General features: G+C 34.0%; 1 protein-coding gene across 8 annotated transcripts in view; it reads left to right on the top strand.

Annotated features, from left to right (window-relative positions):
* Positions 1–1,939: 1,939 nt before the first annotated feature.
* The window catches only part of LOC140446521 (uncharacterized), a 68,034-nt gene continuing 42,727 nt past the window's right edge, over positions 1,940–27,246 (top strand). For all 8 annotated transcript variants that reach the window (XR_011951483.1, XM_072539082.1, XM_072539100.1 and 5 more), the window contains exon 1: positions 1,940–2,117. The gene's annotated coding sequence lies outside the window, so the exon portion shown is untranslated. The remainder of the gene's footprint in view (positions 2,118–27,246) is intronic.

Genomic DNA, 27,246 nt, shown 5'->3' with positions numbered 1-27,246 from the left:
TTTTATAGATTTTCCATCCCATCCCATGTAAAGTGATATTTTACCAAGGTAACGAAGAACTTGATAACTTGATATACTATCATCGAAAGTTACAAAACAATCAATACGGCAAAGCTACGAAAGACCTCAGGTCCAGATGAGATATATGTAGAGATGACAAAACTTATCAATGAAGAAAATCTTCAGTTCGTAACACTACTATTTAACAAAAAATATACCACTGGAATCTTCGCAGAAGACTAGCTTAGATCGACATTTATACCTATACCTAAGGAAAATAAAGCAAATAGATGCTCACAATTCAGATTAATTAGCCTAATGAGCCATTTTCTGAAAATTTTACTCAAAATTGTACTCAAAATTTGGATTTCGTATGGGGCTTGGTACGAGGGAGGCATTATTTGGCCTCCAAATATTACTACAAAAATGTCGAGATCAACGAAACGACGTGTCTCTCTGTTTTATCGACTACGTAAAAGCGTTTGATCTAGTAAAACACACAGAACTAATATAAACCCTAACAAAACCTGGTATAGACCATAACACGGCGACCCTTATTAAAAACCTATATTGGGATCAAATGGCGTCGATTAAAATAGACAATCGTATGACAGCAGAAATGTCAATAAAAAGAGGAGTTCGCCAGGGCTGTGTACTTTCTCCACTATTGTTTAATATATATTCCGAAAAGATCCTCCAAAATGCCCTCGAAAATATTGAAGAAGGAATAAAAATCAACGGAGAATATGTAAACAACTTAAAATACGCAGACGACACCGTCATTATTGCGGACAGTGCTGAGGGTTTGTAACGACTTTTGAATGCCATAACCAGAGAGGGAGATATCTTGGGGCTAAATATAAACCCAAATAAAACAAAGGTAACGACCGTTACACGTGCACCAAATGCCGACATTAATATTCGTATCTACAACAAACAGATAGAACATGTACAAAAATTCCAGTATCTCGTTTAGAGTATGCTAGGTCCGCTTTTTAAAGAATGAAAAAATTCCTAATAAACTCTACCTTATCGTTGGATATCCGATATCAATTTGTAAAAACATTCATTTATTCCATATTGCTATACGGAGTGGAAACATGGACTCTCGGAATCACAAGTATGAGACGTGTAGAAGCCTTTGAGATGTGAGTTTTTTGAAGGATGCTGAAGATCCCTTGGACAGAGCACGTGACCAACAACGAGGTATTGAGAAGAATGGGGACTGAGAGAGAACTCCTAAATATTGTAAAAACCAGAAAAACGAGTTATCTAGGACATATTTACAGAGAAAAAAAATACAACTTCCTGCGACTGATAATGGAAGAAAAAGTGGAAGGAAGAAGAGGTCCAGAAAGAAGAAAATGTTCCTGGCTGAAAAATGTAAGAGCCTGGACAGGTATGGACATATATTCGATACTAAGAACAGCTCAAGATAGAGAGCAATATGCTGTAGTTATAGCCAACCTTCAGTAATGGAGAGGGCACCTTAAGAAGAAGAACGAAGAACTAATACCAGATTAACCAGAAATGATTTAGAGCAACAGAAATAGGGAAAATATAAAAGATATTGTTGGAATGATTTAGAGCATTACTTGAGGAGTACAATATAAGTTTGTACCTTATATCGTAAACGTCCACCAGTTTTTTGAAACCATTGTATATTTTTATTTTTAAATGCAGTTAAATGGAGAACTTTGAGCTTTTTGAACTGGCCTTCTCTTTGGTTAAAGTTTGTTAAGCTGGGGTTTAAAATGGGGGTACATATAACCACCTCCTAGTTATTTTAATGATCTACACGTTACATACATTTCCCGAGAAAAACTTCTGACGAAAAACCCAATTACCACGACTCCAAAACACGTTCCCCGTGCGCCGACAAAGCCCTTTTCGAAAAGCGGAGAGCGTCGCGGCGGAGCGCATACGTCGTGACCCCAAACCTCTTCGGGGACGGTCATCGTCACTGAATCCACGGCACGCAACCCCAATTTTGCCGATATACGGTCTTTTTGGCACACGGATTCATCCAACTCTCGACTCTCCTTTATTGTGTGACGTCGTGGGTTTCGTGATATTAATATTCAGTTTTGGTGTAGTTATTTATTTGATAAGCGGAGGTAAGTGTGTGGCATGTGCGATATTTAAAAGGGAAATTACCATCCCGCGAATTGAGATGAAATGGTATCGATCGGGAGGTTAGAGAGGACATAGGGCTTTTGTTTACCTTTTACCATACGCATTTTATTATTTGTGACATTTTAATCTACGATTACTTTATTCTCTATGGCCATTTAAAAAAACACTCTCTCTTCTCGATCATCACCAATATAGAAAACGAAACAAAAATAAATAATAACGAGACAAAACCGTTATTAATTAAACTACAATCTGAGAAATCTGCAATATTAACATATTCTACGATAAATAAATAAAAACACAATAGAAAAGATAATTATGTATATAGAAGTTAATGGAGAATTTTGGAAAAGTCGGATTATAAAATTAGGTCATTGACATAAAGATCTTTCTTAGTACGTTTTCCAGACGTACAAATACAAATAAAATAATTTTATTTAGCGTTAAAATGTTTTTTTTATATAGTTTTCATGCAAAACTGGTCTTTGTATTTAAATGTATTAATTTTTATGTTATTATTCTTATATCTCGTTCTATTAATACTATTTTAATATTGATTCGTATCTTTCTAAATAGTAAGTCTCTTTTATACGTTTTCTTTAAGCAAAATAACTTTTTTTTAACCTGTTTTTTCTTTACTTCTATTTTTTGTATTATATGTATACCACTTTTAGTTTTCTTTACATTGCCTCTAAGACAAGAAATCATTTATCAACTTATCTTTTTCTTCTGTTCTTATTTTTGTGCTACCTTTATATTATTTATATTGTTTATCAGTATCTGTGGTGTCAACTTTGCGATATAGTCCATATAAAAGCTCGCTCTGCTCATATTTAGAGAAAAAATTATTTTTTAAACTTACTTTTTTTTCGTTTCATCCTTTCAGTAAACAGAGCCGCAGGCTGCATGAATGAAACAATATGGAGAAATAAAAATATCGGGAAAGAAACGAAAGCCAGAATTTACAAAACAGTCATCAGACCAATAATGACATACGCGGCAGAAACTAGGCCTGACACAGAGAGGACAAAACACTTGATGAAAACACTTGAAATTCATGAAACACATGATGAAACATTGATGGTAAGACACTATGGGACAGAGCTAGAAGTACATATATACGACGTAGATGCAAAGTGGAGAACATCAAGAACTGGGTAAGAAATAGAAGAGTAGAATAAAACGATCATATAAGCCGAATGACAACAAATAGAGTAGTAAAGACGGCAAGAGACGGTTCCCCAATAGGAAGACCACGAAAACGATGAAACGACAACTTACTGGGGACACATTAAAAAACACACAGAGTCATGTCTATATAAAAAGAAGAAGAAGCAGTATCCTACCTTACAATCAGAGACCAATAATGTACTTACTGATGAAACTAAGCAATCCACATCACAATCAGTCCTGCAAGACAATGGGTCCTTAGAAACAACAATAAATACCCAAGCTAAATGCAACCTGTTTTCGAAAATGCTTTTTTAATATTGGTTCAACTAGGTGATCTAGTCACATCAAACGCTTTCTCTGGTCTTTCTTCAGACAAGAAATCATTTCTTAACTTATCTTTTTCTTCTGTTGTTATTTTTGTGGTGTCTTTATATTTATATTGTTTGTCAGTATAGAATGCAACCTGTTTTCGAAAATACTTCCTTAATTATGCCCATATCATAATCTTTTTTGGAAAGTATTCCCTTTAAACAGTCTGAATGTGCCATCCGTTCTTTATTCTGATTTCCGACCACCATTATTTGAACTAAGAAAAATCGTCCTACAGGAGTAAAAATTCAAATTGTTTCTACTAATCAAGATGAAATTTCAAAATTTTTGACTACTTTTTCAACTAAAATATCAAGACATACACTATCATATGCTCCATCTATATCCATACATTTTAACGATTATTTTGCCTACCACATAGGGTATTACTATAAGGAGTTGAAAATTGGGGACAGAAATTATGGGGCTAGAGATAGGGTAAGCAAAACAAACCGAAACGTTGCGAACGGCTACTCAGGTTTTATTTGGAGAACTGAGTCATGGATAAGTGAATAACAAGAGGGCTGGAATGGGGTAACTACCAAAAATTAAACAAAAGAGGTACTTACATGAGTTTCCTGGACAAATAAAACACAAGAAGGTTCTTAAGCTATTTAAAATAAGGACGCCGCTTAGAAGAATCTTCCTGCTGGATGAAAGAAAAGGCTCTTCCTTAAACACAAACAGGGGTTAGAGACTTTTTAAAAGAAATAACATTTTTTTTAGGGAAAAAATTTACACATTTATTGTTGTCTCACCACAAACAATTACAAAAATAAATAGTAATAATAAAATACAAAAAAAAACAAACTTACTATATTACTATCCGTTTACAAACTCTAAAGTTGGAGATACTACAAGAACTTAAAATTGTTACTGAGCAATATTTTGTAGCAGAAATAAATTATTACAAATGAAAAATATCTTTAAGTGAAACTATGCATAGAGGTTAATCTTTTTTAAAAAACAAAAACGCAACGAGATCTCAGTTATGATTAGGTATGTGTAAAATATAAAAAAATAAAACTAGCTGTCAGATGTCAACACTAAATTTTAAAACTTGAGAACAATTTATAAGACAGCTAGGCCACACCCTAACATCTATAATTTTAATTATTACAATTTCTTAACCTATTATGAAAGCCATTATTAATAGAAAATGTCTATTTTTACTTTAAAAGTTCAATAAAAAACAGTTACTTGGATTTCACTAAATGTTAATCTTATTTCTTCAAAATTTCTGAGGTTGGAACTGGACTTACATCAAAGACACAAACAAATGCATCTCCAAACTGCAAAGATAGTCTGAAATGGCTTGGGACAAACAAAATACGGCTGGAAGCTGGGCACTGGACGCAAACTTTGAAACTCGGCTTCTTAAAAACTGAAATACAGCTGGAACGCGACTGGACACAATGGAACCATGTGTTTATCCTTCAAAGTTGTTGTAAACGCCGTTTTACAAATATCTCAGATGAGAGACGACATGGAAAATAAAAACAGTGATTTCTCTTTCAAAACTAACACATTACATTGAAGAGGTTAGTCTTTGTATGTGGGTATATTTTATTTTATAAAAACCCTTAAAAGGGCAACATTACAAGCACGAACGTTTTCGGAACAACTGTTCCATCATCAGGTTAAAATGCAGGTTAACATGCCTGAGCCACCAAAATATTTGGGTAAAAACCCTTTAAATTGAAAAATGTTACCAAAGATTGTACATGTTGTTTATAATATTATATGATGTTTAATATTTTAATTAGATTTTACTTCAGGTAACATACACCCATGCTTAAGTGAGTTCCAGTGTCCGGAGAGTAAACCTCTTCAAACGGACTACGGTTGGCAACTCCGTAGTCCGTTTGAAGAGGTTTACTCTCCGGACACTGGAACTCACTTAAGCATGGGTGTATGTTACCTGAAGTAAAATCTAATTAAAATATTAAACATCATATAATATTATAAACAACATGTACAATCTTTGGTAACATTTTTCAATTTAAAGGGTTTTTACCCAAATATTTTGGTGGCTCAGGCATGTTAACCTGCATTTTAACCTGATGATGGAACAGTTGTTCCGAAAACGTTCGTGCTTGTAATGTTGCCCTTTTAAGGGTTTTTATAAAATAAAATATACCCACATACAAAGACTAACCTCTTTTGTTATACGTGGTATACAGCCAGCTACAGGAATTATTTTCCTTGTGGATTTTATTACATTACATTGAGTATAATTCACTTTTTTTAACAAATTTGCCGGCTTCTTAACGCCGACACTCGCCGCGTGTTGTCTCAACAAAATCTCTTCCCAACCTCTGTAACTACAGATACTGCACAATTAACTGCCACAATACTACACATTTTCCCATGAAAAAAGACATGGACTTGGTCCATAGTGACTCCTAGGTATTTCGCTCCTCTTTTCCATTCGATGGGATTATCCTGCACTAACAGCTGTTCCTCTGGGGTTTCTCTTTTCTTTTTGAATATGATTGCTTGTGTCTTTTCTGAATTGATTGCTATTTTCCATTGGATACACCATTCTTCAATGTTATCCAATGCTGTCTGTAGATTGTTGCCCGCTACTTCTAAGTTTCTGTGTTTGGCCGCAATCACAGTGTTGTCTGCATAAAGGCTGAGTAGTGTTCCTGGTGTTCTTGGAACATCTGCGGTGTATATTGTCTACAGTAGGGGTGACAGGACTGCTCCTTGTGGCACTCCAGCCTCCGGAGCCCCACGCTTGGATAGTACTTGTCCTATTCGTACCTTGAAACTTCGGTTGCTCAAGTACGAGGAGATCAGTCTCGTCATGGTCACACTGTATCCGTAGCCTCTTATTTTGTATATTAGGCCTTTATGCCAGACTCTGTCGAAGGCTTTGCTTACATCCAGGAACGCTGCTTCTGTGTATTGTTTTTCGTTAAATCCAGCTGTTATGTATTCTGTCAGTTTAAGTACTTGTAATGTGTTGCTCTAAATCCGAACTGAGCGTTTGGGATTCGTCCTATTTCGTATGTTTCAGCTTGTAGTCTTCTTAATATTACTCTTTCTACGATCTTGCTGACTGCTGGCAGTAAGCTTATCGGCCTGTAGTTTTGCGGAAACATGGTATTCTTTCCTGACTTTTAAATCATGATAACGTGGGCTTCCTTCCATCGATTTGGGAAGAACCTGTATCTAAGGATTGCGTTCGTTACGTTGGTTAAAAGTACTAGTGCTTTTGCTGGTAGATTCTTCAGAGCTCTATTTGAAATTTCGTTTGTATATAGATAGAAAAGTTAGTTTAATTGTTTCAAATTTAATTTTGATGCCACAGACTTCCATTTCGGTATTGAAGTTATAATTTAGTTTTAGTTCACTGAAGGTAATTGTATTGCGAATTAGAATAGCTACGCCTTCATAGCCATTATAATCATTAAAAGAATATTGAGAGTCTTTTTTTAACCACGTTTCACTAATGAGCACAATATCGATTGTTTTATTGTTTAAAAACTGTATTAAACTGCACTTATTTGACATAATAGATGTAGCATTCCACTGACTTAATTTTAAAACATGTTGTACGTCCATTAGGAGCTAGTATTGTTTATTGTTTCTAAAACGTGTTCCAAATCAGTGATTATCGTCTAACATTTATATGTCTTCTATTGAACGAATATTTTTTTAAATAATAATTATAGAAGTTGTTACACTTTTTGCTAATTGGTTTTTATTTTCTACATTTTGATATTTTGGTTTATATGGTTTATGTGGGTTAGCCAGTAAAGGTTGGGTAGGTCAGAATGTAAAAGGGAAAAAAGGTTTATGTATTGGAGATTGTGTGGTAGGAGAGTTTGGTTTCCTTTTTTTTTCATGTGGACACATCTGAGCTATTAATCAATTGGAGATATGTTAGAAAATGAGGTTTATAGGTAACTGCACCCGACTGAGTTGAAGCAGAATTTTTATTACTTTTTGGTAGTATATAAAATGCTTGTTAATTATATTCAAGTAAATAAAAAGGATTTTGATTCGTAAGACTAGAAAATAACTGTTCACAGAAATTTTTTGCTTCTTAAAAAGTAGTTTTTTGTTCAATCATTATACTTTAAATCTTTTTTTGTTTTTTATAAAAAGGACACTTTTTCGATATTGTCAAATGACCATTATTTTTACAATATACAGTATGATTATTAGGTTTAGTTTGACCACACTGAGAAGACATAGCTGCTGGGAAGTTTTGCACTGGTTTGAGACATGTCCAAATTTTAAACGTTTATAGCATTGAACAACCCTACCAATAAATTGTTCGACACGGAAATAAACTCTGTTAAAAGCTATATAGTTGGGTAAAATATTACCCTCAAAAGTTACAACTATAGATTTTTTATCTATATAGTCAATTTTATCTTCTCTTTGTATCCTACGCTTTGTTTTATAAATATGCAACCTTAGACGTGGACTCAATGTTTTCCCCAAGTTAATTAATGTCATGTTGAGTATCTACATCCCTAATTAAGCCTTTAATTTCTGGCCGTTAATTACATACCAAACAAATGGTTTGGTATGTATGCTCTTAAATTTGGATTTTTTTGTGATTAATTTTTAACAAGATTATAAGTTTCTAATCTTGATGATAGTAAAACGTTTATACGATATCTGCCAATACTTTTTATTTCTTTAATGTTTGTTAGTTTCAAAATTTTTCGTCTTGGTCTACCTCGTTTTCTTCTAGTTGGCGAAGTTAATTCTTTTATTTTTTTTTGGCCATCTATTTTCAGGCATTCTCTGAAGGTGTCTATACCAGTTAAGTCTTTTGGCTTCGATTGTGTCTATTATGTCTAGATCGATTTCCATTTCTCTCCGAATATCTTCGTTTCTCGCCCTATCAAGTCTAGTGAGCTGGCAACATCGTCTCCAGTAGTTCATTTCCATGGCCTTAATTTTTGATTTGTTTCTTTGGTTTATTTCCCAGAGTTCGGCGCCGTACAGTCCAATACTTTCTATTATTGTTTTATAAATTCTTCTTTTATTTTCTTTTGTTATTTTTTTATTCCATAATAATCCGTGTAGCTGTCTGGTGGCTGATCTTGCTTGGCCAATCCTGGAGTGTATTTCTTCGCTACTTCCTGCTTTTGATGTTATTTGGACTCCCAAGTATTTAAAATTGTCTTTTGGTTTTATAGTTCCCGTTTCGATTTGTAGGCTTTCTGGTTTTTCTCCTACAACTAAGTACTCAGTTTTTTGTATATTAATTGTGAGGCCCCATTTGGTATACTCATCTTCCAGTTTTCTAAGCATGTAGCCTACATCACTCTCGTCTTCAGCTAGAATGGCTTGGTCGTCAGCGAAGTGTATCGTGTACAATCTATCATCTCCGATTGGGATGCCCATATTGCAGCACTTTCTTCTCCACACTGAGAGTGCCTCATTTGGATATATTTTGAAGAGTGTAGGTGCTATGCAGCAGCCTTGCTTTAGGCCCTTACTAATAGGAATTTCTCTAGTTAATCTATTTCCAGTTTTAATGTTTGCCGTCATATTTTTGTAGAGCTGTTGTACTGCTTGTATATTTTTTTGTAAATGTTTTGCTTGTTAAATTTTTTATTTTATTTGTTTATTCACTTTATTGTACATCTAATTATCTTCGTTTTTATGTAGACGTCTTTCTTCGATTAAATTTAAAATTTCCTCTGCTTACAAAAATTCATTTTGTATCTGGTTGGTGTCAGAATTTGTTTTTGACTTTATCTATTTCTGTCTTTATTAATAACCTTTGTTTCAGTATTTTGCAGAATTTTTCTTCAACATTCATTCATCTAATTCTGCCTAATTTAAAATTGCCGTATAAGAAATATATTACTCTACTCGTATTATATCTAACACGTCTTTTATGCGTAATTTATCACTTTTGACACGATTCTATGTTCATTAGATTACAACGTATCACAGTCCATTAATAATTCCATAATCTTTACTGTCAGCGTTGGACATCGAAGCTATTTCCCCCTTAATAATTTCCACAATGTCAAGCCATCATATTCTTGTTAAAATTTTAACTGACCTGCGAGGGAAACATTTTAGTGCGGTTTATAGGCATGGGAGGGAATTTTGCAGAGTTATAAAAGGGTGTAAATATTTAGGTTATGCCTTTTCTAAATATAGACAGATTTGGTAGTCGGGGATTGAAATAATTAAAAAAAAACATAAACGTTGCTAATAACGGTTCATATAGATGAGATTTGTATTATATGTGCAATTCTGGATCGGAACGACTCATAACTACTTTCTGCAAATAACTTTAATGTGTTTCCTCGTATAATTCTGTACTCTGGTCATTTCAGTAGAAATTTCTGAATCTTAGAGCTTATCAAGTCGGCACAGGATCTTTAATGTACTTAGGATATTTACATCTTTTACCATATTTGTTTATTTCCCATCTTACAGTTTTTTATAAATTTCTGAATCTTCGAACTAATTTATGATATATATTATGTTATATAGCGTACAAAAACGATTTTTTGCTGTTTCAGTTAATCTGTTTGTGTTCTCAGTTCTTTTGCTCTTCAACTTGTATGTCTTGTTCTTGACCATACTTCTCCATCTTCCTATGTCTTCTGCTTTGTTTCTACAGTCCTAGTCACCTACATCCTTTAAGTTACTCTCAATCTTCTCAATACATCTTTTCTTCAGTATTCCTCTCCTTTTACTTCCTAGTCTTCCTCTCGTTTTACTTTCTATGGGACTCCTACGTAAGACCATTTTTAGCATTCATCCCACTGGAATTATTTGGGAATGCTCCAGCCACATCATTCTTTATACATTAACGTATGTTATAATTTTAGGTCCCTTGTACTACTCATATACTTCGTAGTTGAACCTTCTTCTTCTTCCTTTCTCATTCTTTATCTTTCTAAAAATACCTCTCAATATTTTACGTTCAGAGCTTTATTCTAGCCGCTCTTCCTCAATTTTATTGTGCATCCACATGCATATGTAGTAGTGGGTCTCGTTCTCTTTTAAAATGAGTCCCAAATAAGTGAACTTCTCAAATTCAGATATACACTTTATCATGTATCTTCTTTGCTTCCCATTTACCGTACCACCTCATTATAATCATGTATTTCGAATTGTTAATATTATTTTCCAGCCTATACTTTCTTGCTTCCTTTTTCTAATTTTTTAAATTCATTTCTTTTTAAATCACTGTTTCTTATTATGATTTCCAGAAGTTCTTTGAATTTAAAAAGTCCCAGATATTGACCCAAGATCTGGGAACCTGAAACTCAGCTGGCTCACTGCTTCAATCAATTTTTTCCTATTAATTATATCATATTATGTCTTTTGGAAATCAATAAATATTGCGTAGAACTTTTTATAATATAATAATAACTATTTTATACTAATAACAACTTGTCTAAATCTCTTTCGATCCGCTGTAGATCTGTTAATCCCGAAGCCTGTTTATACCCTCCTAATAAAGTTTACGCGTATTCATTTAATCTTCATCTCAGAATTCTGCTCAATACTTTGTAGGAAGTGTCCAGCATAACGACGTCTCTATATTTCTCGGAAAGTATCGAATCTTATTTTTATATATTGAGAAGATACGTGCGTTATTTGAGTGCGTTGATTTCAGTGTGCGACGGTACCCAAATGAAAGCTGTGTCCTTTCCCATGGAATGAAGTATTTCTAATTCAATTTTTATTGCTTTTATAATGTTTTTTTTATTATTTTTCCTTAAATTTTAATAACGCATTAAGTAAATCTGTAATGATGACGCACTTCATCGTGTTACTCGTTTTAAAAAAAGTTAAGGCTTTTAATATAGCTGTGGTCTCGCCTGTGAGTATACTACAATTTGTAGGTAAGTGTATGCTGTAGTGTATGCCCATCTGAGGTTTTAGAGGCGTCGTTAAAAATTTGTAAGTAATTGGAGTAATGGGATATGATTTCTGAAAAAAGATGTTTAATTACCGAGAAGTTTGTATTTGATTTGGGATACTTTCTTAGTGGTAGGTCAATGGTCAGTAGGGTGGTTGTCCATGGAGGAGGGATTGCATTTGTATATAGCAATAGAATAAGTTGATCCATGTTAAAATTTATGACTTTTATTCTTTCTATTAGCGGAATACAGTTTGTTGTCTTTTTAAAAGAGAGGATGCCAGGGTGAAAAATTTTAGAGAAAAAAGGATGTTGTTATTGAATTGAAATTTTGGCAATGTAGTTTAGTGATAATTGTTGTCGTGATATGTTTAGAGGTAGCTCTTTAGCTAGAACTTGTAGACTACTAGTGGGATTCGTTCTAAATGCACCAAGTGTCAATCTCAAAGCTATAGATTGAATACTGTTAAGCTTCTTTAAGGTAGTTTTGCTTGCGGCGTTAAAACAATTATTATTTTAGTATCTGCGCCCCAAACTTTATTATACAGAATTTTGAGTATATTTAACCTATATTGACAGAAATGTTGTAGTTTGTTGATATGTAACTCCCAATTTAAGGTTCTGGTAAAAGTTAAACGTAGAAAATTAACTTCTGATTGTTTTAATGATAAATTATTTAAAGTTAGGTCAGTTAAATACCAAGATCTGTTTTTATTAAAAAATATGTATTGTGTTTTTTCTGTAGAGAAGTTAAACCTAGTTTTTAACGTCCAATTTTCAAGCCTAGTTAAATGTTTTTTTTTTTTAATTTTAGTTGCCGATTCGATATAGGTAAAAGAAAAGTTAACATAAATAAACAGGAATACAAAACTCCGTGGTACGACGAAAGGGTGAAAGCACTAGCAAATGAAAAGAAACAAGCTTTCCTAATATACAAAGGAGTGAAGACACCGGAGGCACGAGAAGACTACGTGAGAATCAGGAATAGAGTAAACCAAGAAATAGATAACATCAAAAAAGAACACTGGGAGAAATTTACCAAAGATACGAAATACGACCTCTATGGATCCCAGAAAAAGGTGTGGAAGATGATAAGGAGACAAAAAACAGAAATGAATGAATTTGTACGCATAGATAACATAACGGAGGAACAATGGACTGAGCATTTCACGAAATTATATGGAGAAGGAGAAGAAGAGAACAGAAAAAGAATCATTAACGAAACTCACGATAGAGTACTGATATCAGAAGAAGAGCTACAAGAATGAATAAAAAAATTAAAAACAGAAAAGCACCTGCTCCTGATAAACAATGAACTGCTAAAATATAGAGGAACAACAATACGCAAATGGATCCTAAAATTATTCGTCGATATAATAAGAACCGGAGTAGTACCAGCGAAATGGAAGGAAAGTCTCCTGCTACCGATACTTAAAAAGGGAGACTCGAGAAATACTGAAAATTATAGAGGCATTAGTCTGATGAATAGTACATTAAAATTGTTAACGGCAGTCATAAAATATAAAATCGAGGAAAAAGCGAACATGGCAGATGAACAACAAATATTCCGGAAGAACCGCAGCACAATAGACGCAATTTTTATTATCAGACAAATAATAGAGTCTATTGAATATGGAAAACTAGCATACATGTGCTTTGTAGATTTAAAAAGTGCTTTTGACAGGGTGAAGCGAAAGGACATTTTAAATTTATTACAAGCTGAACAAATAGACCATCAGATAATAAGGACAATTAATGAAATTAACAAGAACAACAAATCCTGAGTTATAATGCCAACAGGGGAAACAGAATGCATAGGACTAAAAGGAGGAATCCGACAAGGAGACTCTCTCAGCCCATTGTTATTCAATATGGTGATGAATCAAATAATTCACGAAGTAAGAAAACGACATGGATACCACATGGAAGCGCATAAAATCACGATACTATGCTATGCCAATGATGCAGTACTATTGCTGATAACGAAGATGACCTCCAAAGGCAGCTCCACACCTTCAATATCACAGCAAACAAACTTAATATGAGAATATCAGTAGAAAAAACTAAATGTATAGTGATCAGTAAAGAGTCGCGTAGATGCAAACTAGAAATAGACGGCAAAATTGTAGAACAAGTAATGAAATTCAATTACCTAGGAGTAGAGATCACGAGTGACAGGGATATAAAACCAGAGAACACAAGGCAAGCATCAAAAGCGGCAAGAGTAAGTGGTTGTCTCCGAGAAACCAAATGGAGAAACAAATATCTGACCACGGAAAGCAAAATATACAAGACAACAGTAAGACCAATCCTAACATATGCAGCGGAGACAAGGACCGATACAAGAAAGACGAAACAACAAATCAACAATATCGAAATAAAAGTATTAAGATTAATAGCGGGCTAATCATTAAGAGACAGACGAACCAACAGAAGTATACGCGAACAATGCAAAATTCAAAATATTAACAGGTGGATAAAAATAAGAAAAAAACTGGAACGAACATGTAAACCGAATGAGACCAGATAGATTTGCGAACATCTGTAAAAACAACAAGCCGTAAACTAACAGAATAAGAGGCAGACAAACAGGAGTAATCCTAGTCGCACGAAAAAGAAGATTCGATATTGTTTGATTTAGTATAAACCATATGTCATCTGCATAAATACTGGCTTTAATAGGTGCTCTAATTTCATGAATAATACTATTGATGGCAATTAAGAATAATGTTGGACTTATGGAACCTTGAGGGATTCCATTATCTAATGTTTTTGTTGAGCTTTTAAGTCCATTTATCCTAATTTCTATTGATCGATTATTTAAGAAATTGTTTACAAATGCTAGTATGTTAGCTTGAATCTCGTTATCGCCTAAATTTTTCAAAATGCAGTGTCTCCAAGTTCTTTCAAAAGCTTGGCTTATATCAAAAAATATTGCAATCAGTTTTTGGTTGTTAGCAAAAGCTTTATTAATTGAGGTTTGTAAAGTAACATGGTTATCTGACGTCGATCTGCCTCTCCGAAAGCCACTTTGCTAAGGGAAAAGGAGATTATTATTTTTCAAGGTTTAAAAATTTTTCCAAGATTTTCCAAGACCAAATATGGGTGTAAAACCCATTAAGGTTCCATTGCAATAAAAGAATCTAATATTAGATTTCCAATTGTGATGTGAAGATACTTTATTGGGGTTTAGTTTCTTTTTTAAACGAGTAATGTTAGTTTTTAATTTTGAATTGTGGATATAACAGTGGATAAAGATAAGAATATCGATTAGTTCAGTAGGTTCATTGGGATAATTTTTGGAGATTAATTCGGAATGTTGAGCATGTAATGTGTTTTCTAGGAAATCGCAAATCTCATTATAATTTAGAATAAATGCAGGCGATCTGTTGTCTAAAATGGTGAGCTGTTACTATAACCAATAGTTGTTTGTTATAACAGCTCACTATTTTAAAATAATCTTTTTTTGAAAACGATTTCCGGAGTAGAAATTGAAACCTTAACAATTATAAAATTTAATTTTCATTACAATCAACTGTGGGTTAATCCAATATAAACATAATACTATTATATAATAATTAAAAATTAGTAATAATATACAGTCCTCTCACTCTATAACGATATGCAAGGGACCGGGAAATTTCATCGTTATAAGGAGAGATCGTTATACAGAGAGAGACAAAATTCGTTACTGTAATATTAATAATACTGTACTAAATAATCTATTTTAATTTAAAAAAATTATCAAAACGAATATAAATGAATTAACATTGTATTCCACATAGATTTATTAACGAATAATATAAGCAATACAGTATAAAAAATGACTGTAACATGTGTACTGTACAATCAAAAAATAATATGCTACTGTAAAATATATTTAGCCTACATTACCAAAAAAATTTGTCACCTTGGTCTGTCTTCTTTTCCCTTTCCACAGAACTGACCTGACCTTGTCCTGAAGACGCATCGAATCTTCCACAGCACTCATATCATCTTCCTGGTGGATGAAGAATCGAAGTACTTTTGCCGCATCCAATGCCTGCTGAGGAGTCGGAGCTGGTTCTGGCTCTGCTTCCACTTCCAAGTCACTGTTTTCTTCTTCTTCTACACGAACTGCTTGCAGGATGTCCTCGTCAGAAAGTTCAGATGTTATAGCTACATTTTCATCAACTTCTTCAAAATCTGTTAGCTCTTCCGGTCTGTAGGTGATAGTAAGTTCAAACTGTCTGGCCCAAACATCTAATGGCAGGTCATCTTCATCATCAGTCAATCCTTGATCTTCCAGCTATCCTGCGTGTTTGAAGGAATGTTTTATTGTATTGCTCGTCACCTCGTCCCAGGATTCACTAATCATTTGGATGGCGTCAAGAATGTTTTGTTTAAGATCGCCATTATTCTTAACCAATTCCATCAAAAGTCTTCTTTTGTAATGGTTTTTCAAACTCTTGATGACACTTTGGTCCATGGATACTCGTTGTGTTTGCTGGCAGGAAACAGAGTTCGATGTTTTAAAGGTCGCGCAATACAGGATGAGCAGGACAATTGTCTACAAGCAAAAGAATTTTTTCCATTTAAGCTCAATATCTCATTTTCTTATCGCTTCTTCAAAAATTTCCTACTTTATAGGTCACCGGTAGATTTTTTATATTTTTAAAGCAACGTGGATTTTTCGACTTCCCTATTACTAACAATTTTCGCTTCACCGAACCTGTCATGTTACCGGCCACTAAAACTGTAATGCGTTCCTTAGAGAGCTTTCCACCAACGCACTTTTCCAATTTAAATTTTAAAGTTCTGTTTGGTGTCATTTTAAAAAACAATCCAGTCTCATCCGCGTTGAAAATGTCGTCTGACGCATATCGTGCCTTCAGTCCAGGCCACACGTTTTCTAGCCAATCATCCGATACGTTTTTGTTAACATCGCGAGCCTCTCCGCTGATTTGCCCGTAGTTGATCTTGTGCCGCAGCTTCCACTTGCTCAGTCAACCCACAGATGCCTTGAAATTCTCAATTCCAAGTTCAGTTGCAAAAAATTCAGCTTTTGTCCTGACCACAGGCCCAGAAAGTGGAATATGGTTCATACGCTGCTGCTGCAACCACTGAAGCATAGTGCGATCTAAATCTTCGTGCTGAGGTTTCCACAACTTCTTTCTGCTACCGCCCTCCATCTCCGCTTTAAGCCACTTTTTTCTGTGATTCCATATCGTAACCACAGTTGACTGAGACAGCCCCGTCCGCCGAACGACATCCGATTGCTTTTCACCTTTCTCTATTGCTCGAGTTATCGAGCACTTTTCCTCCACCGAGAGCACTTTACGCTTTTTCAAAAACATGTTGACTGTTGACACACTAAGACACAACTCAAACTGGAAATGAAAAGTCTTCAATAGATGACAACATCTGTGTTGTCATCAGTTAGTAAACGTGAGTAACTTAATTCTCTGATAAGAAAGAGTAGAATGGGTGGCCGCATTCCTTAAGCGCAAAACAAAACAACCGCTGGACAATGACCTTGCCACTCGTGACTAAGGTAGTCTGAACTTTAAACACAGTAACACATTTGTCATCAACTATTGAACGCTAAAAAGGTATCGCTATAAAGAGAGAACGATATCGGTATAGAGAAAAAATTAATACATTGTTCTTATGACGAACCAACCAACGTTTACTATTTTCATCGTTATAGAGGAATTATCGTTATATAGGGAATCGTTATAGAGAGAGACTACTGTAATAACTAAATTGTGTTCACATTCAGCTATTTCACTTCCATAAATGGTAGAAGGAAAAACACTCTTACTAATTTCTAACTTATAATCCCTTGCAGCACTAATTAACTGAGTTAAAGCGGTGTGAACATAAATTTTAATTTAAAGAAAAGTTTATCATAGTAAACAACGTTCGTGACGTACCGGACATACATTGAGTATCCCTCATGCAGTAAAATCAGCAGGACTGCTCCATCCTCACCCACCCACAGAATTCCCCTGAACCTTAACTTTGTTTTATAATGTTTAATTGCCGCTCTTCTCAAATTACGCCCCCTCCGTCTCTCGCCTCGGGCTTTTAAAAGTCGAAAGTCGTTGCAGGAAATTATTTTTGATTAAATTAATGATCCATCACCAACCGAGCTGTTTACATTCAAAGTGTTCGTGATAGACGTCTAGATCGATAAAAATTCAAGTGTTCTCAACCGACCGAGAAAACAGGCCATTCGATACAGTAGTATACTACAGTTGGACCGAATCCAAGCCTCAAATTGCCGAAAATTGCGCTGGCACAGGAAGAGCCATCAATATGCAGATTCGATAAGGATATATCGGGACGTACTTGAAACACTACAGCCAGGACTGTTTCTGAATATGGTGATGACGTATAAAATGCAGAATAGTTTGCTTTTTGGTTTTAAAGTTCCTTCTTCTATTATTATTCCCGTTTTGTAATTTCACTAAAAAGATATTTTCTTGTGATATTTTAGTATTATTTACTATCTTTTGAGAATCAACCACAATTTCAATTTGTATCCTACTAAGTAGGGCAGCGATTAGTGTGCCTGGTAAACGCTTTGATAAATAGCAAATCTGCAACACAAATAGCACATATAAATATTAAACGATACATGATAAATTATTCTTGAAATAAATATTGGTTATTAGTCCGGTAAAATAAGGATGCAACCTCGGAATGAAAGATAATAAGCTGAAAATTTGCATACGTCTTTATTTTGATGGTATAAAACTTACCTCGAAAGTCTCATATAATCACGTGTCCGCGACTTAAGATATTTAAGGTCAAAGGTCACGAAAATGAGTTTTCTTCAAATATTTCGTTTCCCTTACACTTTATGACATTTAATGTGATAAAAAAAATTGTAGAATGGAAAATTCTCTTCAATTTTTGTCTGAAGTACTTTTATGTATCTTCAACCCTTCTTAAGATAGAGCGCAAAGAGTGGGGGACCGCTTACCTGTGTATACGGTAACGCGAAGTCAGCCAGTAGGATTCAATAAATAATAAGTTATATAGTTAATTATTCACTTAAAATACTATTATTATCATTAAATTTTTAATATTTATTATTTAATAAACTATATTTATAGATATTAATTATAAAATATATATTGTTTATATAATATTTATTTTATTTTTAACAAACATACAATATTAAATGAAATATTTCAAATGAACTTTAATGATATTTTTAACAGCTTTATATACGATAAATTAAGATCAAGTGCAGAATTCAACAATAATCATTTTTATATTTAATTAAATACTGAAAAAATCTTATTTATTATTTTTTTAAATTATATATTTATTTATTAATCCAATAATCGATTTATTAAAGTTACAAATATAATATATATTCTTTTATTATGTATGGTTAATATTTTTGTATTAATTTTCTTCTTCATCGTCTTCTTCTTCTTCTTCTTCCTCTGACTGCTCAATATCGGATTCATCATCATCATTCTCGTTTATTAAAGTATCAGAATAAAAATATTCAAGAATATCAGGTGCATATTCACTTTCTTCATTGAAATCATCTGAAGTTGATGAAGCGTTTAGACATGATTGTCCATTACACTGCCCACAAATTAAAGTACATTGCAATCCTGATTTCCTGCATCCGCAATTAGAACCACAACTTTTCTTGCAATTGCAAAATATTGTATTCAGCAGTTCTTCTGGTGCTGGCGGTAATAATGTTATTATTGGTTCCAGAAATTCATTTTGCATTACCCAGCGGAATTCTAGGGGTTCTAAATCATTTCCCAACCAAATTTGGGTCTGATAATAGACACGAATGATATGCTGACGAGCTGCTGCACTTGTAGGTGGAAGACTTGATAACTGCACTGGTTTGTTGGGTCTTGTTGATTTGATGAACTGGGTGTATCGAAAAGAGTCTATCCACATCCACTAAACGCGTGTAAAAATAAGATGTGTTTCTTAGAATGAGGGTATTTATCAAAACTTTTCGATGAATATAATTATGTCTCCGCATTACCCTTACCAATTTTAAAAAAAAAAATTTCTTGTTGGTGTGATTGAGCTCGTCCTTTCAAGATAACTAGCAAATCAATATCTTCTCCTACAATGACGGAAGTTTTTCCTACATGTTCAGACTCTGCGATAGCTGTTTCTACAATGAGAACATCAGCATCATCTCTGGCTTGTTTTGTAGTGATATTAACAGCTTTTAATTTGTCGATAAGCATGTCTATAAAGATTTTTTTATTAGATGTGTTCGATAAAAATTGTTCTTGGCTGATAGGCACATTCATTGTTTCATCAAAACGGAGTTCGTAAGATTTTGAAATACCGGCAGTTCTTCTTAGTTGTTCCATTGCTTTAATGTTCTTAGTGTAGTCTGAGTAACCATCAAATACAAAAACGATACTTGAGCCATAATGTGTTTGTAAATATCTGAGTATTTATGTAAAATATTACAGAAAGTATCATCTTTATTCCATACAACGCGGTGCAAAAGAAATCCACCATCGATAATATATGTTGTAGTGATTTCGTCCAGTTCAATATCAATAGGAGTCATACTTCATTCGCCACGGTGTGTAGAAAGTCATATTAAAAAAAAAACCGGTTAGGTCATATATGACAAAGGAGCATCTGCTACAGCTTCGCAGAAACAGCAACCGCCGTACAAGAGATTTGTATTTCGAGATATAATATTCGTAGTAATATGGACGAACAGTATTTTATTTAATATTGTATGTTTGTTAAAAATAAAATAAATATTATATAAAAAATATATATTTTATAATTAATATCTATAAATATAGTTTATTAAATAATAAATAATAAAAATTTAATGATAATAATAGTATTTTAAGTGAATAATTAACTATATAACTTATTATTTATTGAATCCTCCTGGCTGACTTCGCGTTACCGTATACACAGGTAAGCGGTCCCCCACTCTTTGCGCTCTATCTCAAGAAGGGTTGAAGGTACATAAAAGTACTTGATACACAAAAATTGAAGAGAATTTTCCATTCTACAATTTTTCTTACCACCTTAAATGTCATAAAGTGTAAGGGAAACGAGATATTTGCAGAAAACTCATTTTCGTGACCTTTGACCTTAAATATCTTAAGTCGCGGACACGTGATTATATGAGAATTTTGAGGTAAGTTTTATACCATCAAAATAAAGACGTGTGCAAATTTTCAGCTTATTATCTTTCATTCCGAGGTTTGCCCCCTTTTTTGCCTTATTTTACTGGATTATATTACAGTAAAACAAATAATAAAATATCCCTGCAACGAGTAAAATTTTATCTAAAAATGTTTTTACTTAACTTGCTCCTTTATCATCTTAACTTAAAAAATGAAACTTAATTATTTTCCTGTTATACCGTGTTTTTTTACCTTTCAAATTACTTAATACCTAATCTTAGTTACTTATATTATTATAAATTAAAGCCGTCATTTTATAAAGAGTCTTAGCAAAACTTTAGAGGATAAATGTTCCTTGTCCAAAAGGGAAATTTTTATTCACTAATGGGACTATAAATTACTTAATACCTAATCTTAGTTACTTATATTATTATAAATTAAAGCCGTCATTTTATAAAGAGTATTAGCAAAACTTTAGAGGATAAATGTTCCTTGTCCAAAAGGGACATTTTTATTCACTAATGGGACTATAAATTACTTAATACCTAATCTTAGTTACTTATATTATTATAAATTAAAGCCGTCATTTTATAAAGGATCTTAGCAAAACTTTAGAGGATAAAGGTTCCTTGTCGAAAAAAGGGACATTTTTGTCCCTTTTGACAGTGATATTTAGCAATCCTAGTTTAGTACTGGTAGCCTATTCAGTAGTATCGTAATAAACCAGTTCAAGCTGTACCCTCTGTATGAGATGCCACTGAACAGGAAGCTTGAGGTTCCCACCCGGCCATTGGCATGGAGTTCAATGGGAAGCCGAAGCTGAGCGAGCTGTACCTTTTACCGTAGACGAACTCAACGAAGCGTTGTGTGCCCTAAAGACACAAAAGGCTCCCGGACTCGATGGAATACCACCAGAAGCAGTAAAATGCATTGGCAGTATGAAGCTGACCTGGCTTTTGGAACACATGAATGCACTTCTTGAAACTCAGCGATTTCCGACAAATTCGAAAAACTCTAGGCTCGTGCTACTCCCAAAGGGGGAAGACAAGTATCGACCTGTTTGTCATGCATAGGTAAATTATACGAGAGGCTTCTAAGTGGGCGAATAGACACAGTGATTGAAGAGTCAGGCGGGCTGTCATCCAGGCAGTATATTTTCAGAAAGTACAGTAGCTCGGTGGATGCGCTGATGGAAATCTTCTGGGAGTTGAGCGGGGTGGGTGTTAACCAGAGGTGGGCAATCCTACTGTTGTTTGACGCCCGAAATAATTTTAACATATTAAAATGGAAAGAGGTAATGAAGGCTTTACGAGAGAGAAGGTGTCCGAGGTACTTGATGAATTTGGTCTCCGACTATCTGTAAGAGAGAAAAAATTGTGGTAGAAAAAGGAGTCGTGGTTAACGTGACGGCTGGAGTGACGCAGGGGTCGGTCCTAGGATCCACGCTGTGGAACTGAGCATATGACGAGGTTGTGAGCCAATAATACGGAGAGGGTGTAACCCCTTTCGCATTTGCGGATGGCCTCGGTATGCTGGTAGTGGCGCGGTACAGGGAGGACCTTATCTTTGGTGCACGTACATGCGACCAACTCGAGGAATGGATGAAAATGCATGAGCTAGAACTGGCTGCAAGTAAGATCAAGGCTATAGTTCTCAAGGAACCAAGGAAAAGGGATAAGATAACATTCGAATGTGCAGGAAAGAGAGTGGTTCCAAAGAAATACGTGGATATTTACGGGTGACACTCGTGGGAAAAAAAAAGGCGGTGACTCAAAAAGTTGCGCTAAGATCCGCCGTGTTGGGCCAAAACTGAGAAAGGGTATTCTATTGGGCAATCGATCCTACTTTACGCTGCGCCTGTCTGGAGTACTGTATTCTAACAAAGGCGTACAGAAAGCAGCCCACCTGAGCAGATAGGAAGAGTCTATTGAGGGTGGCATGTGCATACAGAACAGTCCCTGCCTAGGCGCTAAGATTTATCACCGGGTGTATTCGGATGCACGTGAAGGAAAGAGGAATAATATACGAGAGAATAAATGAAGACATAGCAACAGTGCACGTTTAAAAATTAATGTATGTGTTATAATAGTGTGGCAAGAGGAATGGGACGAGATAAGAAGGGTGGTGTAGTGGACGAAGTCGCTGATTCCTAATCTGAGAAAATGGATGGACGGCGGCGACTGACGTTTGGATTACTTCCTGACGCAGATGCTCACAGGGCATGGTTGTTTCAGGGCATACTTTTATAGGTTCGCAAAAGGCAGAAAATGACAGATGTGAAATATCGAACACTGTTTCATACACTATATTGGTATGCGATGGATAGGTGAGAGGAGCCTACTTGAGAGAGAGAGAAAGAGAGCTAGGAAGTAGGGTACAATCAGTCACGGAACTGGTGGAGGAGATGTTTAGGTCGTCAGATAGGTGGAGAGAAGTTCAGTGATATGTGAGGGGAACGGTGGAGAGAAAGAAACAAGAAGATAGGCGACCTGAAGGAAGGCAGGGTGCCCAGGAGCAAACAAGAAGATAAGACAGAATGAGAAGGAGCGAGATTGAACATGAACAGAAGGACACAAAGGGAGAGAAGAATTCAGTCGTAGTAAGAAAGTGCTAGAATCCGTGAGAATTTTGCGTAAATGAGATATCGGGTGAATGCCGTGCCGATGTTGCGTCTCAATCAGGGCAATCCGGCCAGTAATTCACCGCTGAGGAGGGTATTTTTTTAGCAGGTAGGTCTCTGGCATTGACGGCGAAGGTGTCCGAACAACCCATCATCGTAGCCACGCTGGAGGAATAAGTGGACGTAGCACATTTATCAACTCTTGTCTTCAATCAATTTATTTCATATTATTTCTCATTTACTTAGTAACAACTTTAATCATATATAATGTTCTTCTTCACTGTTAATCATATTACTAATTATTTATTAATTAATTGATTAGAAGAAGTAGAAGGCAGAATTAATTTTTGATTATTATTTAAGTTTTTAATTTTAACTTTTGTTACCAGTTTATTTCGAAGGAATGTCACAATTCTTTCTCTTCTAACTGTATGACTATCTTCCTCCTGTAAGCGCATACACCGTCAATATTGGTACCGTCGGTAAAAACCATATTTCAGTAATTGCCAAATGCATCGATTATGTATTTCATTCGTCGATTACTTAACAATAAATTGCTCCTGGTATGTTTTATTTTCGTAAATTCTTAAACTAGAACTAAATACATTTGTGCATTACATTACATTCTGACTGAGTAACGACCATGCTGAAGAAATTTAAATCAAAACGATCTTTAAAGTTAAGTTTAAAGAATTTACAATCTTTTTTTGTGAAAATCATTTCTGGAGATATTATACAGCTCGATATAAAATATACAAGAGTAATTTATATTTTACATCACCCCTTAACATGTTTTTCTGTCTATTTTTATGACAAGGTACACTTTCCTCCTCAGATTGCCACGTGCCTCACGTGGAACACATTTTTTCCGTCGGTAATAAGAATGGTAGGGAAAAGTTTTATCGATTATAGGTCCACACCATCTGCGTCTATATTGCAATTGTATTATCCTGATTGAAAAGAAAAAATGTTGATGAAAATAAGTTCTTGCATTTCTGACAGAATTTTTTTGTAACCCCAAAAGTACAGGGTATATTGGGATATGAAGAGTTTAGATATAACTAAAATCATGATAACTACGTGTTCTTTCATATTTGATATTTAATTTACACTGACCTAGAGAAACTACTTATCCATTATATGAAAATATGAAGAAAAATATTTTTGGTTCATTTGAAAATAGAATTAGAAAATAATATAATACCGTTGATTAAAATATTATAGGGGTATATATCCAATATGTCAATAAAGGATAATACCAATTCGTTATACAATAACCAATATAGTCCATCATGTACTTGAGCCCTTAACACCTTCCTTAATAATTTTTTTTCTTATATATTCAGCATTTTCTGTTCTTTTTTATTTAGTGTTCATATTTCTCAGTCGCATGTTTTAATTACCGTTAAAATTAAAAGTAACTTCAATCGTAGTGAATGCATCTCATTGATTTATGAAGATACTTCAAAAATCAAAAACGATGTTATATTGGAATTGTACCAAGATATGGTACCTCTTTTTAAACCCTCTTCTCCTAGTCCAATGTACTTTCCTTCCAGTTCTATCTTTGCCCACAGAAAATTATCTCTTATTGAAATAAAACACTGGCAATCAAATGCTGCTTACAACTCTTCAAATCTGGTGGCCTTTCAAAAAGACATCGACAGACTCCCCTCAGATAATTTGTTGTATTTAATAAAAAAAAACTTACAATTTGTTTGAAAATATCTGCTTTGCACTGTTTGACTGCTACTACAAAAACTTAACGACTTTTTCCACTTTTTACTTTTTATCAAACCATCAAACCAACACCAAAATTTTACGGAGAAAATCAAAACAACCATCCTCTTCAAAATCTCTTATTGAACTCATTGTGTTTCATTTTTCAGAATCCCTACTCGATTTTATCTCCTAAATATTCCTCAAAATCTTCTCCCTGACCAATCACAACACGTCAAGAAACTACATATTTTGCTACTCCTTCTTTATTGTATATCCTAAACAATTTATGCAAACAAAATATACCGGTTTCTCGGGACACAAAATCTACGTCATCCTAGCCCATCAACATCTATTGTTTTGACTACATGGAAAAACAATTTACCCACTTTCTCATTTCTAAACAATTTATGTAAATCTATGACCAATAATCCTACTACATACTTATCTCTAGGTACTATCGCTTACCAATAAATTTTAATATTTTGAAGAAAGCCGAAACCGTATTTTAATTTTCACTGTTCATTGTTACATTTTGTCCTTTCAAATCTATATTAATAAAATTGAATCGCCGAAATATTTGTACAGGCATCACTTCAGAACGACTTTACCAAATTAGATAATTATTTTTTTGTTGTGTTTGTTATTATCAGGAGAAGGCTTGTGAAAACGATAATCTTTAAAAAACTGCACGGAAAGACTTCAAAAACAATTTTTTTGTTTTTTAAATCGCAATATAACTAATAGATGGCGCCATACTATGACTAACAACTTAACAAAATAAGTGCCAGTATTGATAGATTGGGCAACAGCCATACCACACTGAAAATACCGGTTCTCGTTTGATCACCGAAGTCAAAGTGTCGGTTGCGGTTATATTTGCATGGGTGACCGCTTGGGAAACACCCCTTGTTGTTGACATCTGAAACCTTCCTTCTTTGAAACGGCTGGACCTATTTTTATGAAATTTTACATGTGTATTGTGTAGGTCTGAGAATAGGTTGTTATCTATATTTCGTACCCCTAAAGGGTAAAGGTGGTTCAACACAAACATTTTCTTTTATTTTTCAAACAGAATTTTTTATTTTTATATTTGTATGATGCTACATTAAAATATATATAGATCCCTTAACTTTTACCCCCTATTACTATTCACTTTTTTAGCTAGTCTGTTGATAGTTGATCGTTCGTGAAATTACTTTTATAAAAAACTCCATTCGCTTAGCTCGGGCCTATTTTGACAGATTCATTGTCGGAAACCTACAACACAACAATTCCTACTTCTCAGTATTAATAGCTCAAGTATCCTACTATTGCAGACTTCTTTCTTTAAAAAAAGAAGAATTATTCTAAATAGTGGAAGTGTATACTGAACCCATCAAATTTTGGGTAGTATATATTTAAAAAATATATTTTAGTTGTTATAATTTAACATAACTATTTATTATATGGTGCAGATAAATAAATATTGATTGTCGGTAATTCGCAAAGTTCTATTTTATTTACTATTTAGTTTGTTTACTATTAATATTGGCTATGAGTACGTGTGCTTGGTTGTATAGTAATTTCCAGCCACTTTTAGTCTGTCAAAAAGTAACTAACTTAGCAAAAAAATCATTACTAAATTCACTAGATAGTTCGGACTGGGAATAGCGAACCGAGTATAATCATTAAAAACACACTTTCACTGGAGTGCTTTCACTAAATGCTTTTTAACCTTAATTTTAAACAGATGCATGCATATTTAATTTCTTAAATATTTTTCTGAAAGTGAAAATAGAGAATATATACAATATATATCTAGTTTTGATGTACCAAATCTGCAAGCCTTCATAAAAACAACATATTTTGCTTAAATCATTTTTATATGTGAGAGACACCACACTTATACTAGACTAGTGATTTAACCTCTTAAAAATGCCTTTACTTTATAATCAGAATCTCCTTGTAAGAACCCATTTCTATTATCTCCATTTAAACTTTTTATCAAGAATACATAATTATTTATTCCTACCTGGTAGGTACCTAGAAAAACATATCTAATAATCTAAACATATCTAAACATATCTAGTATCATGAACTTGTCAGAATTTAAAATCAATATTCCATATGTATTGTATAGAAAATTTATTAAAAGTTTTGAAAATTTTCTACTACACTCTGGATGTTTTGTATACTTACTATTTTTTATAGAGTCTTTTTTACATATAATCGAATGT

This window comes from Diabrotica undecimpunctata, chromosome 1, assembly GCF_040954645.1.
Source record: "Diabrotica undecimpunctata isolate CICGRU chromosome 1, icDiaUnde3, whole genome shotgun sequence".
In the NCBI taxonomy this organism is placed as follows: Eukaryota; Metazoa; Arthropoda; class Insecta; order Coleoptera; family Chrysomelidae; genus Diabrotica; species Diabrotica undecimpunctata.
Note: the sequence above shows the minus strand (reverse complement) of the source record. Positions and strands in the feature narration are given on the sequence as shown.